The sequence below is a fragment of the Lithobates pipiens genome, unplaced genomic scaffold, assembly GCF_037356315.1.
Source record: "Lithobates pipiens isolate NorthernLeopardFrog02 unplaced genomic scaffold, aLitPip1_a1.2 Scaffold_28, whole genome shotgun sequence".
NCBI lineage: Eukaryota > Metazoa > Chordata > Amphibia > Anura > Ranidae > Lithobates > Lithobates pipiens.
In genome coordinates, this window is record NW_027507789.1 from 81,667,986 (window position 1) to 81,686,120 (window position 18,135).

Here is an 18,135-nt window from a genome sequence, read left to right on the forward strand (position 1 = left end):
GATCTCATATAAGCTGATCACACGCTGGTATCGTACACCGGTGGTGTTGGCCAAAATACTCCCCGGTCAATCTGACCGCTGCTGTCACTGTGGGCAACAGACTGGCACCATTCTCCACATTTTCTGGGAATGCCCTCAATTACAAACATTCTTGCAGCCTGTCCTGAGACTCATCCACAAGTTCACAGACATTTCCTTAGCCAATGATCCCGCAGCAGTTCTTCTCAATCTAACTCCTATGTCGAGAAAGCGTTATCATAAGTCCTTACTTAAACATCTCCTCAATGCAGCTAGGGCCTGCATCCCAAGTCAGTGGAAAGAGCAATCTGCTCCAATGGTGACCCAGTGGTTCGCAAGGGTAAATGATATTGAACGAATGGAAGACCTGACTGCCACAATGAGGGATAAAACGGAGGAGCATGGGAACAGATGGTTCTACTGGACCCAGTTTCGCTTTTCGTAAGAATACCTCCGCGAGACATAGTAAGCTCATGGTGATCGTTGGAGATCGCTGTTCCAAACGTTGGACAGCTGATGAACTGGTGAGCCGAGGGCGTCTCTTGCTCCCTGGGAGGGGACCCCACACTATCCACTCTACCCACGACACCCCCTTACCCCTTCTTTTCCCTTTCTGCCATTTCCTTCCCCAATCTTCTCTTTCCCCTTCTCCCTCCTTTCAGTTCTACTATTTCCCTTCTTAACTCAAAAAAGGGAAAAGAAAATGGTATGTTCCGACCCCATTTGACTACTACACAATACTCTTCCCCTATCTATGGATATCTAAACTCTTCGAGGGTAGCAGGGCTAGTATCAATAATATTTTAAGTGGTAGAGGATCCCAACGAGATGGAGCTTTAATCTCATCTTGATATGACCGTAAAGCTGTACACGTGCTATTCTCCTCAGACTTCTTACCATTGGCTCTGATATCCATGCAATATGATCGTTTGTTTGTAACTATTTGTATCACACATTCTGTGAAGTTGCCTTTGCATTGTATGTCGCATACTACTAAATAAAAAAACAAAAAAAACAGAAGCCTATGGCACCTGGTATTCCCAGGCGGTCTCCCATCCAGGTACTAACCAGGCCCGACACTGTTTAGCATCCGAGATCAGACGAGATTGGGCGCTTTCAGGGTGATGGGGTCGTAGGTGATCTCTTCGGGCACTCTCAACCCTCTTGACAAATGCCAAGATGGTCACCTTGGGAAACAAGTGAAAAAAAAACAGGTCAATGTCAACAACATAAAAAGAAGAATACGGCACCTGGTATTCCAACGCCATCTCCCATCCAGGTACTAACAAGGCCCAACCCTTCTTAGCCTCAGAAAAGAGAAGAGATAGGGCTCTTTCAGGGTGATGCTGCTGTAAGCGATCTCTTTGGGCACTCTCAACCCTCTTGACAAATGCCAAGATGGTCACCTTGGGAAACAAGCAAAAAAAAAAAAACGAATCAACGCCAACAACATAAAAAGAAGCCTACAATAACTGGTAATCCCAGGTGGTCTCCCATCCAGGTACTAACCAGGCCCGACTCTTCTTAGCCTCCAAGATCAGACGAGATTGGGTGCTTTCAGAGTGATGTGGCCATAGGCAATCTCTTCAGGCACTCTCAACCCTCTTGACAAACACCAAGATGGTCACTTTGGGAAATAAGCGAAAAAAAAACAGGTCAACGCCAACAACATAAAAAGAAGTCTACGACACCTGGTATTCCCAGGCGGTCTCCCATCCAGGTACTAACAAGGCCCGACTCTATTAGCCTCCAACATCAAACGAGATCGGGTGCTTTCAGGGTGATGTGCCCGTAGGCAATCTCTTCAGGCACTTTCAACCCTCTTGACAAACGCCAAGATAGTCACCTTGGGAAACAAGCAAAAAAATAAAAATAAGTCGGAAGCTAGAGACAATACGGCCCGAGTCCTCAATTTAATCCATGCGGCGCATGTACAGGGAAGGCCCTTGCTTATGTTGTCAACGGACACGGAGAAGGCCTTTGACAGGGTGGCCTGGCACTTTATGCAGGCCACCCTGGAACATATAGGTCTTGGCCCCAACATGATGAGCTGGGTAATGTCGCTTTACTCCACGCCATCAGCAGCGGTACGGGTGACCGAGTGGTGCTCGGACTCTTTCCCCATCACTAATGGGACGAGGCAGGGGTGCCCTCTGTCTCCCCTAATTTTAATTCTGACACTGGAACCACTTATGTGTCACGTTCGGAATGACCCGAATATTACTGGCATATCCAAACCCTCGGCACACCACAAAATTGCGGCGTACGCTGACGATCTAATTTTTTCCGTCTCCAATCCACACATTTTGCTTCCCAAAATACTTGCGTCTCTACAGCGACACGACAGCCTATATGTATTGAATATATCGGTTCCCGATGGTGAGGCCAAGAGGCTCCGCTCCTCTTTTCCATTCTACTGGGCTGAAAAATCTATACGTTAACTGGGCGTTGACATCGCAGCGGATTTAGCGCAATTGTACCTGCTTAATTTTGTCCCTCTCCTGGATAGACTGAAATCTGATTTGGGAAACTGGAATGCTTTAACACTGACCTGGTTCGGGCGCTGTAATGCATTCAAAATGATGGCCCTCCCTCGGATCTTATACATGTTCCAGACATTACCGATCCGGTTACCCCCAATTTTTTTCAGACAACTGCAGGTGCTGCTCCGGGACTTTATTTGGGCGCGCAAACCGCCCAGAGCCCGTTTGCAATTGCTTGCCAGACCAAAGGACAAGGGGGGTCTGGGTCTCCCAGATCTCAGACAATACTACAGAGTGACTCTGCTAGCGAGAGTCGTTGATTGGCATTGTAATGGCCCACACAAGCAGTGGGTGGAGATGGAGATTGAGGATGGATCCATTCCCCTATTGACCTCCCCATGGCTCCTGTCCTCCCTACCAAAAGACCTCAGACGTCACCCCGTAGTGGGAGCTACGTTGGCTGTTGTGCGGAGGTTGTTCCGCTGCACACACATTGCTCCCCTGCCATCACCAATGACTCCGGTTATAGGTAATCCAGACTTCCCATCGGGATTTACCAACAAGAAACTGCGACAGTTGACAGTGGTGGGGAAACAGCGTCTGGGAGAGGTGTGGCCCACGGGAGGGCTCCCGACCACGTAAACTGTCGCCGAGCTTTCTGACCCTCCGCTTGACTTGTTTAGTGCTTATCAACTTCGTCACTTTCTTCTGGCCATACAAAGGGCCCCCTACACTCCTAGAGACCTGACACCCTATAAATCCATCTGTCACAAAAGGGAACCTGTGCGACACACCCTCTCCCTCCTGTACAACCTATTGAGTAGTCAGGAGGAGGAGTCGACCCCCACCATTTATCCACAAATGGGAGAGGGACTTAGGCATCACATTTACCCCACAACAGATAGGGAAGATCCTGACCTTAGTACATAAAGCTTCCATCGCAAACCAATATCAAGATACAAGATAGTCTCACGCTGGTATAGAGTCCCATACCTTCTGAATAAAATGGATAGATCGATCCCGGATGTTTGTTGGAGGTGAAATTCAGATATGGGGACCATGGGACACCTTTTCTGGGCATGCCCGACCTTGAGGAACTTTTGGGTTCCCAGTAGCGTGCCTTCTACACTTGACCGAACAGCCTGTTCGAAAATACAAAAAAACCCTCACGATGCAACTCCTGAATGCCGCCCGGGCCTGCATTCCCGCACTGTGGAGGCAGCCTCAGCCCCCATCCAAGGTGCTGTGGTATTCCAAAGTCAATCATATTCTCCGGATGGAAGAATTGACCGCCACCCTTCACAACACTGAAGAGGCATTTAGTGTTACATGGAGGCCCTGGACGTATTTTACTGGTACTCGAGACTACATTCGGGAGGTGAGCAGTGCCTCCGTCCCAGAAAACGACTGAACATCTAATGTTTACCTACGTAGGCCATGTCTGCCCTGGGTGGCATTCCCCCCCTCCTTTTTGTCTTTATTTTTCTTTTTTTCCCCGTCGCCATCCCCCCACCTCCTCTCTCTCCGTCTTTGCACTCTCTTCTTCCCCCGTCCTCCCTTTTGACTATGCCTTGTCTCCTTACTAGCCTTCGGGACCCAGAAGAACCCCAGGGTTCTGGACATGACCGGCTCATATTTTGCTCTGGTTCACGTAGGTCATGATAAGCTGGCTCGCTGTGGTCCCAGTTGTTCTCCATGATTACATTTGTCCGAACGGAGTTGCACTAGTTATACTGTACTACATGTCGGAGGTGGGGTTTCTCTATTTTCTGCATGAAACTGTAGGACTCCCCTTTGAGAACCCAGAGTTATTTGGCTGCCTATTTTTTGTTAGCATGTAATTGTGACCCTGGGTCATGCTGTATGGTTGACTGTTATATTTATATTGTTCTACTTATACTTAATAAAAGAATAAAACAAAAAAAAAAAATAAGTCAATGCCAACAACTTAAAAAAAAAGCCTATGGCATCGAGAAATCCCAGGCGGTCTCCCATCCCGGTACTAACCAGGTCCCAACCCTGCTTAGCCTCTGAGATCAAATGCACGCTCAACCCTCTTGACAAACGCCAAGATGGTCACCTTGGGAAACAAACAAAAAAAAACAAGTCAATGCCAACAACATAAAAAGAAGCCTGCAGCATTTGGAAAACCCAGGCGGTCTCCCATCCAGGTACAAACCAGGCCCAACCCTGCTTAGCCTCTGAGACCAACCGAGATTGGGCGCTTTCAGGGTGTTGTGCCCGTAGGCAATTTCTTTGTGCACTCTTAACCCTCTTGACAAATGCCAAGATGGTCACCTTGGGAAAAAAGGGAAAAAAAACAGGTCAAAGCCAACAACATAAAAAGAATCCTACAGCATCCGGTATTCCCAGGCGATCTCCCAATCAAGACACTACCAGACCAGATCCTTCTATGTAACCTGGTCTTCCCAGGCAGTCTCCCATCCAGGTACTAACCAGGCCTGATGCTGCTAAGCCTCTGAAATCAGACGAGATCAGGTGCTTTCAGTGTGATGTGGCCGTAAGCGTTCTCTTCAAGACACGGCCAACCCTCTTGACAAACGCCAAGATGGTCGCCTTGAGAAACAAGCGAAAAAAACAGTTCAAAGCCAACAACAAAAAAAGAAGTCTATGGCACCTGGTATTTCCAGGCGGTCTCCCATTCAGGTACTAACCAGGCCCGACACTGTTTAGCCTCTGAGATCAGATGAGATTGGGCGCTTTCAGGGTGATGGGGCCGTAGGTGATCTCTTTGGGCACTCTCAACCCTCTTGTTAAACACCAAGATGGTCACCTTGGGAAACAAGTGAAAATAAACAGGTAAATGCCAACAACATAAAAAGAAGCCTACGGCACCTGGTATTCACAGATGGTCTCCCATACAGGTATTAACCAGGCCGTACACTGCTAGGCCTCCGAGATCAGATGAGATTGTGCACTTTCAGGGTGATGTGGCCATAGGTGTTCTATTTAGACACTCTCAACCCTCTTGACAAATACCAAGATGGTTATCTTGGGAAACAAGTGAAAAAAAAAAGGTCAACGCCAACAACATAGACCCTGGCGGTCTCCCATCTGACCCAGACCCTGCTTAGCCTCTGAGATCGGGCGCTTTCAGGGTGATGTGACCTCAGGCGAACGCTTTGGGACATACTCAAAACTCTTGACTGATGCTAAAATGGTCACCTTGGGAAACAAGCGAAAGAAAAACAGGTCAAAGTACTATCCAGGCCGGACCCTGCTTAGCCTCTGAGATCAGATGAGATCGGGCGCTTTCAGGGGGATGTGGCCGTAGGAGATTTCTTTGGGCTCTCTCAGCCCTCTTGACAAATGCCAAGATGATCACCTTGGGAAACAAGCGGAAAAAAAAAAGCATGTCAACGCCAACAACATAAAAAGAATGCTACGGCACCTGGTATTCCCAGTTGGTAATCAGGCCCGACAATGCTTAGCCTCCGAGATCAGACAAGATCAGGCACTTTCAAGGTGATGGGGCCATAGGCGATCTCTTCGGGCACTCTCAACCATCTTGACAAACGCCAACATGGTCATCTTGGGAAACAAGCGAAAAAAACCAAGTCATTGCCAACATTGGAGGCTAAGCAGGGTTGGGCAATCAGTTTCCTTGCCTGAAATAGGCATCTCAGAACTGCCATCTGGCTACTTCCCGGGTTTCCAACTCCTTCAACTAATCCCAGGAGACAATACTTTGCCTCCATCATGGTGGAGGTTCCAACCACCCGATCAATGGTTCCTGTCACCTCTGTCCAGTAGCGGATCAACTTCGGGCATCTCCAAAACATGTGCATCATGTCTCCCCCCATGTTCCCGCACCGGGGGCAACTTGCGTCCGGCCGTTTGGCCAAACTGAAAAAGTTTACGAGGAGCATAATAGGTTCTATATAATAAGAACAGATGTGACATCCTGTGTGAGGAGAGCCACAATTCACCACAGGCAGGATTCCTGCGGCCAATTATAGCTCAGGGGGGTTTAGTACACACCCCACACTATATAAGGCCGCCAGCATGGCGGCCTTGTATAGTGTGTTGCGGTGGTCAGGGAAAGAGGACGATAGGCAGGGACAGTGTCTTTACTGCTTGGGAACCTAGCACTGTTACAATGGGTGTTATGTGCCTCCTGCACAGTACACACCTGAAGCTACCCTTTATTACTGGTGTTCAATTTCTGCAATACATGCATCTGCAGTGCAGAAGTTAGAGTCGGTGTTGTGTGCCTCCTGCACAGTATACACCTTATTGCTGGTGTTCTGTTTCTGTAATACAGGAACCTAGTACTGTTACAGTGCTAGGGTGTACAGAGAAGCTGGTATATATAGAAGACTACAGCATACAGAAGAAAGGCTAGTGAATACAGAATACAGGTTTCGTGTATGTAGATAGGCTTGAGTATACAGAGATGCTAGAGTAAACAGTGAGGCTGGGGTACACAGAGAGGCTAGTTTAAAGACAAATACAAAGATGTTAGTGTATATAGAGAGGTTAGTGTATAGAGAGAGTCGAGTGTATACAGAAAGGACAGTGCATATAGAGAAGCTAGTGTATACAGAAAGGGTATACATGAAAGCTGACATTCTATACAGAAGACTGGGTAGTGTATACAGAGAGTCTAGTGGGTACAGAAGACAGGCTGGTGTATTCTAGCTAGTTTTTACAGTCTAGTGTATACAGAAGACAGGCTGTGGTATACAGAGAGTTTAGTGTATTCAGAGAGTCTAGTGTATACAGTCGGCGAGTGTATACATAAGACTGGCTAGTTTACACAGTGTTTACAGAGATGCAAGGGTGTACAGAGAAGCTGGTATATATAGAAGACTACAGCATACAGAAGAAAGGCTAGTTAATACACAATACAGAAGACTCGTGTATGTAGATAGGCTTGAGTATACAGAGATGCTAGAGTAAACAGTGAGGCTAATTTAAAGAGAGGCTAGTATATACAAAGATGTTAGTGTATATAGAGTGTATAAAGGAGAGGGTATAAAGGAGAGGGTCGAGAGTATACAGAAAGGACAGTGCATATAGAGAAACTAGTGTATACAGAAGACAGGCTTGGGTATACATCAAAGCTGACAGTGTATACAGAAGACTGGGTAGTGCATACAGAGAGTCTATTGGGTAAAGAAGACAGGCTGGTGTATTCTAGCTAGTTTTTACAGTCTAATGTATACAGAAGACAGGCTGTGGTATACTGAGGGTTTAGTGTATTCAGAGAGTCTAGTGTACAGAGATGCAAGGGTGTACAGAGAAGCAGGAAGCTAGTATATATAAGGCTAGTGAATACAGGCTAGTGAATGCAGATAGGCTTGAGTATACAGAGATGCTAGAGTAAACAATGAGGCTGGGGTACACAGAGAGGCTAATTTAAAGAGAGGCTAGTATATACAAAGATGTTAGTGTATATAGAGAGGTTAGTGTATAGAGAGAGTCGAGTGTATACAGATAGGACAGTGCATATAGAGAGACTAGTGTATACAGAAGACAGGCTTGGGTATACATCCAAGCTGACAGTGTATACAGAAGACTGGGTAGTGTATACAGAGATTCTAGTGGGTACAGAAGACAGGCTGGTGTATTCTAGCTAGTGTTTACAGTCTAGTGTATACAGAAGACAGGCTGTGGTATACAGAGGGTTTCGTGTATTACAGAGATGCAAGGGTGTACAGAGAAGCTAGTATATATAAAAGACTACAGCATACAGAAGAAAGGCTAGTGAATACAGAATAAAGGCTGGCTTCTACGGAGAGGCTACCACTACGGAGATGCAGAACACTATATATAGAGAGAGGGTATATAGAGAGGCTAGATTATACAGAGAGGCTAGTGCATAGAGTGAAGCTATTGTATATAGAAGCCTGGTTAGTGTATACAGAGAAGCTAGTGTGTACAGAAGAAAGGCTAGACAGGCTATAAAGAGAGACAAGTTTTTACAGAAGACAGTTTGGGGTATACAGAGATGCTAGTTTATACAGAGAGACTAATGTATACAGAAGACAGGCTAGGGCATACAGAAGACGGGCTAGTGTATTCAGAACATAGGCTAGTGTATATCGAAGACAGGCTATTGTATGCAGAAGACCGGCTAGTGTAAACATGCTGGTGTATATAGAGAGGCTAGTGAATTTAGAGGGTAGGCTAAGTGATAACAGAAGACAATCTGGGCTATACAGAGACATTTCATCATTTCATCTAGCTCACATCTCTAATGGAGTTTGTCTCATTGCCATGTTATGCCTTTTCATTCTTATGCTAAATATAGATCACTACACGATTTTAATCATCCACATCAAGCATGCAATAAAACTATCATACATCAAAATAAACCATGTACTCTTTTGCTCTATTTTTCATATTTGTACCGGGACCTTGAGTATGTGACAGTCCTGACACACCATCCTGACTTATTTTTCTTTATTTCTTATTAGAAATGGAGAGTACTATCTCAAAATCCGCTTAAATCTATTCACTTCTACCGCTTTTTGCTACCAGACATGCTGCACATACTAAGAGTAATGTAACCATCGCTCTCTAACGATGTAAACAGTTTTATTGCTTTTCTGACATTGACCGAGTATCTCTGACATTAACTGAGTATCTCTCTGCACTATGATCTTAATAATAATAATAATAATAATAATAGGATTGTGTAATGCAAAGATCAACTAGTCAATCAATAAGCTTTCTCATTGGTACCGGCATATCCTTTAAATTTAGACTAACGCAACTATTTCTCGGCCATTTTCAAGCTAAGCTTTCAATCTCTTACCTTTGAACAGCGATACTTCCTCCCTACAATATTAAGCCATTTAAATGTCCTATTGGTCGCCTATATTATACAACTCGGTTAAAAGCCTACATGTAGAGAATAAAACTAGTCTTACATCTTAATAAAACAGTTTTATTGCTCAACCAGTATCAGCTGTCATGACAAATAAACGTTTCCACGTTTTGACTCTATTTTCTGTATTACTTCTTTTTCTCCACCTTATCTGTCACAGTTAAAACACAGTGACAAAACATTTCTTTTTACCGCAGCAAAATGTGAGAAAAGCAGTGTAAGCCGTCTTTCTGCCATATGCAACCATCTCTCGCTACCTCTATGCAATAGGATTCTCTTTCCATTGGAAACGGAAAACAGTCAGTGTAAGCCGTCTTCGTGCGTAACAAAATTAATGGAACGATTTACACGTTAGAATTTGCAAGCTACGTCAATTTACTATTAAATAGAGTACCTTTGCATTTATCCCTTGACTTTGCAACTATCCCTTGATCCCTTTTGTGTATTCACTTTATCTCGACCTATATATACTGCCTCAATATTTTCCTAATTTGTTTTGCTATACTTATTATTATTATATCATAGAGATTACTAACTCTAAATCATTGTAAACCTAACCATAGTTATAATGTCCACAGCTAATTTTACGTTAAAGCAAAATTCACACAAAACCATCTTTTTAAAACCTTTACACATTAAGAGTAATGCAACCATCTCTCGCTACCTCTATGCAATAGGATTCTCTTTCCAGTGGAAACGGAAAACAGTCAGTGTAAGCCGTCTTCTTGAGCAGCAAAATGAATGGAACGATTTACACGTTGGAATTTGCAAGCTACGTCAATTTACTGTTAAATAGAGTACCTTTGCATTTATCCCTTGACTTTGATCCCTTGATCCCTTTTGTGTATTCACTATATCTCGACCTATACATACTGCCTCAGAATTTTCCTAATTTGTTTTGCTATACTTATTATTATTATTTTATAGAGATTACTATCTCTAAATCATTGTAACAAGTTATAATGTCTACAGCTAATTTTACGTTAAAGCAAAAGTCACACAAAACCATCTTTTTAAAACCTTTTACACACTGCACATTAAGATTAATGCAACCATATCTCGCTACCTCTATGCAATAGGATTCTCTTTCTGACTCTATTTTGTGTATTACTTCTTCTCCACATTAACTGTCACACTGATAACCATTTGTAACACATAACACTTGCAACACATTTTTTAACAGCGGCAAAATGTGAGAAAAGCAGTGGGACGGTTTACTTGATTGAGAAGTGGTTGCAGTAGCAAAGCATAGCAATACATTAATAACACATAATGCAACTATTTTACATTCATTTTACATTCACATCATGCATACATCCTAATGTAAGCTGTCTATCATTATTAATGTTCATGGTTACTGATACATTATGCCGATGACCAGTGGAAACGGAAAACAGTCAGTGTAAGCCGTCTTCGTGCGTAACATAATTAATGGAACGATTTACACGTTGGAATTTTCAAGCTACGTCAATTTACTCTTAAATACCCTTTAGCTGCTTAGCTCACACTTTGCTGTATGTAGCCGCGTTTACATGTAAGTAACCAATGGGGATTGACATTTCATGTCCATCTCACATCTCTAATGCAATTTGTCTCTTTGCCATGTCATACTTTGCCAGTTATTATACTTTCTCATCCGATATTAACCTAGGCGTTGCTGATATTTCATGATTACAGCAATCATCTCATCTAATTGCTATTCCGACATTCTGCCTTGGTATTTCTTTGCAACGCTCTATTGAACAATGTAAAGGTAAGCTAGATATTTTGTGTATTTCCACTTAAACTCGACCTGTATATACTCTCTCAATATTATCTTTTCTAATTTTGCTAAATTAGATTATAGAGTTTGCTATGTCTAAATCCAGGTTACCTACTCACTTTTATTACGTATACTGCTAATTTTAGGATAATACAAAACCATCTTATTGCTTCTTTACACGCTGCACATATTAAGAGTAATGCAATGCTACCGTGAACAGTTTAATTGCTCGTCTCACATTTAGCTGGTATCTCTCTGCTATAGGAAACTGAATTTGTACTACAACGATCACTCATCTAATATCAGTCCACTCAGTGCTACCGGGATAACTTTTACATTTAGAGTAATGAAATGATTTCTCAGTCATTTTGGAGCTACTACAACTAACGCTTCCGATCTCATTTCGACTGCAATACTTAATCTCTGCTATTGCAGAATATTTAGCTGCTTAGCTCACACTTTGCTGTACGTAGCCGTGGCGATTGGCATTTCAACTCTAATTCATATTCACATTTCTAATGCAGTTTGTCTTTTTGCCATGTCACCCTCTGTTAGTTATTATGCTTTCTCATCCTTGTGCTCCAATATTGGGGTATATTCACTACATGATTAAAGACACGTAATGAACTTGATTGATAAAAACCTACACACGTTGTTGCTGTTATTTCGTGTATTTCCACTTAAACCCGTTATAGTTATTTTGCTATATTTATTACTAGTATAAACAGATTACTATCTCTAAATCCTGGTAAACCAGCTCACACTAAACCATCAAATTTCTACCTTACACGCAGCACATATTAACATTTAGCCGGTATAGTGAAATAGTAAACGAAATGTGTAGATCACTCATCTAATATCGTCTTTTCAGTGCTGCCGGAACATATTTTAAATTTAGAGTAATGCAACGATTTCTCAGTTTTATGAAGCTACTGCAACTAACGCTTTGAATCTCTTTCCTGATAAATTACGCTCTGCAATATTAAGCCATGTAAATTGTCCTATTGGTCTGCTAACAATGCTATGTATAATAATACAAATCTTTTAAAAGCAATATCGTCTCACTGCAATACTTACACTCTGCATAATATATATATGAATAATGCGAATAATGCTAATAATAAAGTCGTCTAAAACTCGGCTATAAGTAGAGAATAAAACTATCTTACATCAAAATAAACCATGTACTGCCAAACCAATAACGGCCAATTACTTAACGTCTATCAGTCAATGACTTAACAAAATAAACTTAGCACTCTTTTGCTCTATTTTGAATAGTTGTAGTTCTCCACATTAACTGTCACATTGATATCACCACTGACAATACACCACTTTTTAACAGCACCAAAATATGAAAAAAGCACTTTATATGTTTCAAAAGTTGTTGCATTAGCAAAAAATAAAGTCCTGTCTTCTTTACACGCTAGCTTTTCTGTATACATTAATCTCTCTGTGTACACCAGCCACTCAATATAGACTAGCCTCTCTGTCTTCTGTATACAGGTGCCCGTAATCTATATACACTAGCCTGCCTTCTTTTTACAATAGTCTTGGTGTCCCAGCCTCTCTGCATACACTAGCCTCACTGAATTCCCCAGACTGTCTTCTGTATACACAAGCCTATCTGTAAAAAAAAAATAGCCGTTCTTATGCATACTCTAGCCTCTCTGTGTAACACAGTCTCTCTCTGGATTCCCTAGCCTACATCTCTGCATACCCAGGACCTTCCTCTGTATAATCTAGCCTATCTGTATACACTAGCCTGTCTTTTGTACAAATTAGCTTCTCTGTAGCCGGTCTTCTGTATACACGATCCTCACTGTCTACTCTTGGTTGTCTTTTGTATACACTAGCATCTCTTTATACATATACATATACAGCTCTCTGTATACCCAAGCCTCTCTGTATACACTAGTCCACCGGTATACACTAGCAAGTCTGCCTACACTATCCTCTCTTTGTAACTCAACTTCTCTCTCTGTATACCTTAGCTTCCATCTCTGCATACCCAGGACGTTCTTCTCTATAATCTAGCCTATGTGTATACACTAGCCGGTCTTCTGTAGACATTAGCCTCCCTGTATAAACTAGCTGGTCTACTGTATACACTAGTCCGTCTGTATACACTAGCAAGCTTGCATACACTAGCCTCTCTGTGTAACCCAGCCTCCATCTCTGCATACCCAGGACGTTCTTCTCTATAATCTAGCCTATTTGTATACACTAGCCTGTCTTTTGTACACATTAGCCTCTCTGTATAAACTAGCCGGTCCTCTGTATACACTAGTCCATCTGTATACACTAGCAAGTATGCGTACTCTAGCCTCTCTCTCTGTATAACTTAGCCTCCATCTCTGCATACCCAGGACGTTCTTCTGTATAATCTAGCCTATCTGTATAATCTAGCCTATCTGTATACACTAGCCATCCATCTCTGCATACCCAGGACGTTCTTCTGTATAATCTAGCCTATCTGTATAAACTAGCCTGTCTTTTGTACACATTAACCTCTCTGTATAAACTAGCCGGTCCTCTGTCTACACTAGTCCGTCTGTATACACTAGCAAGTCTGTGTAACCAAGCCTCTCTCTCTGCATACCCTAGCCTCCATCTCTTGCATAAACCAGGACCTTCTTCTGTATAATCTAGCCTATCTGTATACACTAGCCTGTCTTTTGTACACATTAGCCTCTCTGTATAAACTAGCCGGTCTACTGTATACACTAGTCCATCTGTATACACTAGCAAGTCTGCATACTCCTGCCTCTCTGTGTAACCCAGCCTCGCTCTCTCTCTCTGTATACCCTAGCCTCCATCTCTGCATACCAAGGACGTTCTTCTGTATAATCTAGCCTATCTGTATAAACTAGCCTGTCTTTTGTACACATTAACCTCTCTGTATAAACTAGCCGGTCCTCTGTATACACTAGTCCGTCGGTATACACTAGCATCTCTTTATACATTAGCTCTCTGTATACCCAAGCCTCTCTGTATACACTAGTGCACCGGTATACACTAGCAAGTCTGCATACACTAGCCTCTCTTTGTAACCCAACTGCTCTCTCTGCATACCCAGGACGTTCTTCTCTATAATCTAGCCTATCTGTATAATCTAGCCTATCTGTATACACTAGCCATCCATCTCTGCATACCCAGGACGTTCTTCTCTATAATCTAGCCTATTTGTATACACTAGCCTGTCTTTTGTGCACATTTGCCTCTCTGTATACACTAGCAAGTATGCATACTCTAGCCTCTCTCTCTGTATACCCTAGCAAGTCTGCATACTCCTGCCTCTCTGTGTAACCCAGCCTCACTCTCTCTCTGTATACCCTAGCCTCCATCTCTGCATACCCAGGACGTTCGTTTGTATAATCTAGCCTATCTGTATAAACTAGCCTGTCTTTTGTACACATTAGCCTCTCTATATAAACTAGCCGGTCCTCTGTATACACTAGTCCGTCTGTATACATTAGCAAGTCTGTGTAACCAAGCCTCTCTCTCTGCATACCCTAGCCTTCATCTCTTGCATAACCAGGACCTTCTTATGTATAATCTAGCCTATCTGTATACACTAGCCTGTCTTTTGTACACATTAGCCTCTCTGTATAAACTAGCCGGTCTACTGTATACACTAGTCCATCTGTATACACTAGCAAGTCTGCATACTCCTGCCTCTCTGTGTAACACAGTCTCTCTCTCTGTATACCCTAGCCTCCATCTCTGCATAACCATGACGTTCTTCTGTATAATCTAGCCTGTGTTTTGTACACTTTAGCCTCTCTGTATAAACTAGCCGGTCTTCTGCATACACGAGTCTCTCTTTATACCCTTGGATGTCTTTTGTATACACTAGCTGCTCTTTATACATTAGCTCTCTGTATACCCAAGCCTCTCTATACACTAGTCCGTCTGTATACACTAGCAAGTCTGCATACACCAGCCTCTCTGTGTAACCCAGCCTCTCTCTCTGCATACCCAAGATGTTCTTCTCTATAATCTAGCCTATTTGTATACACTAGCCTGTCTTTTGCACACATTAGCCTCCCTATATAAACTAGCCGGTCTTCTGTATACACTAGTCCGTCTGTATACACTAGCAAGTATGCATACTCTAGCCTCTCTCTCTGTATACCCTAGCCTCCATCTCTGCATACCCAGGACGTTCTTCTGTATAATCTAGTTTATCTGTATACACTAGTGTATACAGACAGACTAGTGTATACAGAGGACCGACTAATGTGTACAAAAGACAGGCTAATGTATACAGATAGGCTAGATTATACAGAAGAACGTCCTGGGTATGCAGAGCGCTCAGCTTCAAGGTATGGCCAACGTGAGTAATATGAGGGACACTCCTCACCCCCGCCCCCACCTACCAGATCTGAGTTTCATCCCCTTGCCCTCTCTGCCCCGGTCATCTGGTGGCAGTTTTATGCACTCCCTGGCCCCCACCCATTCATAATCCTTACCGACCTTTCTTTCCGCTGCTCACAGGAACACACTGGATGACTTGTCTAATTAACCAACTTGTACAAGACACAGCTATCCTCCTGTCCGACACCGGTCCCCCTTGGAGGCTTTACCCCTCACTGTTTGGGTGGTCCTTGCCTCTCCCTGGATGCTCCACATATACCACAACGACATTGTCAGAGGGGCACCACTTGACAGGACACAGGGCTTTCATTCCGGTGGCATCTCCCATTGGAGGAAGGGATGATGGCCCCAACCCCTTGGCAGCAGGTTCTTTCATGTACAGACCAGGGCGGCTCATCTTCCCTTCTGGAGTCTTGACCTTAGATGGGGGAGTTGCACTTTGGGGGGTCTGAGTGATACCTAATGCGCTGTACTGGAAGGGCTTGACATTCCCGCATATGTGTCCCCTCCCCCTGGATGCGCCCCTTGTCCCCCCCTCTGGCTCCCACCTACTCTTTGCTGACATTGCCTTCTGCAGCTTTCGGGGACCCTGGATGACTTATTTATTGAGCCTATTGGTACGAGACACTGCTTCCCTCCAGGGTGACTCTGGACCCCCCTGGAGGATTTACCCCTTACTGTTTGGGCGGTCCCAGCCTCCCTCTGGATGCTCTACACAGCCCCCGATGGCGATGCAGGAGAGACACTAATTGGCGGGCCCTAGGACTGCTGCTTGGGTGAAGTCTCCCATTGGATGGAGGGATGGTGGCCCCAGCCCCTTGCCTGCCGGATTTTCCATGCACCGACCAGGGCTGCTCCTCTTTCATCTTGATGTGGTGACCATGGAGGGGAGGAGTTGAAATTTATGGGGTCCGGGTGTTTGCTGGTGGGAGTGCGCTAAAGGACTTGACATTTCTGCATGTTTGTCCCCTCTCCCCTGTTTCCCCCCTCCCTTCCCCCCCTTCCCACCCTTCCCTTCCCTCCTTTCCCTCCCCCTTTCCCCCTTCCACTCCCCCTTTCCCCCCTTCCACTCCTCCTTTCCCCCCTTCCCTGCCCCTTTTCCCCCCGGGGCGTGGACAGGGGAGAGGGGGTAAGGAGAGGACAATCTGCCAAAGGGAGAAATGCATTTGTTCGGGGACTGCATGTACTTTAGGGGTATGGGATGGGGGGTGGTGGATCCCATTCTGTGATGCCTTTTCTGTTGTGACGGGCTCCCTCGTGCATGCCTATGTTTAGGGCGAGCCGAGGAGACCCCTCAGTGCTGACAGTTATATGCTCTACCTCTGTTTTGGTTATACTATTGTTTTTTGTTTCTTTGATGTTACTGATTGTCTTTTATTTGCATAGCGGTATCAGACGTGACATTTACCACTGCCGGGACTGGGGGGACTAGGATTCGGGGGCTCCCTCTCCGACCTGTCTACCCAATAACCCAAGTAGGACAGCGCTTTAAACCCAGTGTACATCTGGTAAGCGCTATAGCATAATTGTGCTGTTTTAGTATACCCTTCCTGTACTGTTGAGTGCGGACAACCCTTAATTTCCCTCTCCCCCTGGGGTTGGGGTGCACGGCCTCTTTTTCCCTTTACCTTTCCTTCCATTTGCCCTTCCTTTCTCCCCCTTAGTTCCCGCCATGCATTACCTACCCAAAACCTACCTTGGTTCAACTTTCTTTGCTTTTCTCTGACGTCCCCCTCCCCCTCCCCGAGGAGCGATGGGAGACTCAGTCAAGGTCACCTCTCTAAACGTTAAGGGACTGAACTCCCCTGAAAAACGGTGGATCCTCCTGGGAAAACTGAACACATCCTGTACTGATGTGGCCTTTATACAAGAAACACATTTTAAAAATACTAGCCTCCCCTTTCTATGGTCGAGATCCTTCCCTAAGGTCTACCACTCTACTAACCCCTCCTCTCCATTCTGATCTCTAGCAGGCTCCCCTGGGTTCTCCAGGATTCTCTGGTGGACCCTGGGGGCCAATATCTTTTTCTTAGGGGCCACATTGGAGAGCGCCTTTTTACATTTGCCACTGTGTACGCTCCCAATGATCACCAAGACACGTTCCTCAGAACTACCCTGCACAGATTATGTGACTTTCGGGAGGGCCAATTGATATTAGGTGGGGACTTTAATGTCCCCTTTCGCCATCGGTTGACACTTCTGCCTCTTGCTCCTCGCTCCCTACCCCTCACCTAGGTCTCTATTCTGGCACCTTAATGAGAGCCTCATCCAGATACCGGAAGTTTTAGCAGATGTGACCAGGGAATTGGACCTTTATTTCCAAGAAAACTAAAGCAGGACTGTGACCCGGGGATAATTTGGGAGGCTCACAAGTCAGTACTCCGCAGGGTACTTATCAGGAACAGCTTGCTAATCTGTTTCGTGAACTTGCCTCTGTGGAAGCGAAACATAAACATACCCCCTTACGGACCTTAGAGATTGAATTGGGGACACTCCATACCCATATTGCTGTCCTTCTCCATTATAAAGCGAAAGCGGCACTCCAGTTCTGTCGTAAACTGACGTAGGAGTCAGAGGACAAATGCAGAAAAATCTTAGCCAGGTCGGTAAAGGAGTTGAAATCTGGCTCTTACATACCA

General features: G+C 44.4%; 3 pseudogenes; all 3 read right to left on the reverse strand.

Moving 5' to 3' along the window:
• Positions 1 to 1,037: 1,037 nt before the first annotated feature.
• Positions 1,038 to 1,156, reverse strand: LOC143937663 (5S ribosomal RNA; annotated as a pseudogene).
• Positions 1,157 to 1,478: 322 nt separating this feature from the next.
• LOC143937481 (5S ribosomal RNA) lies at positions 1,479 to 1,597 on the reverse strand (annotated as a pseudogene).
• Positions 1,598 to 5,127: 3,530 nt separating this feature from the next.
• On the reverse strand, positions 5,128 to 5,246 carry LOC143937020 (5S ribosomal RNA; annotated as a pseudogene).
• Positions 5,247 to 18,135: the final 12,889 nt, after the last annotated feature.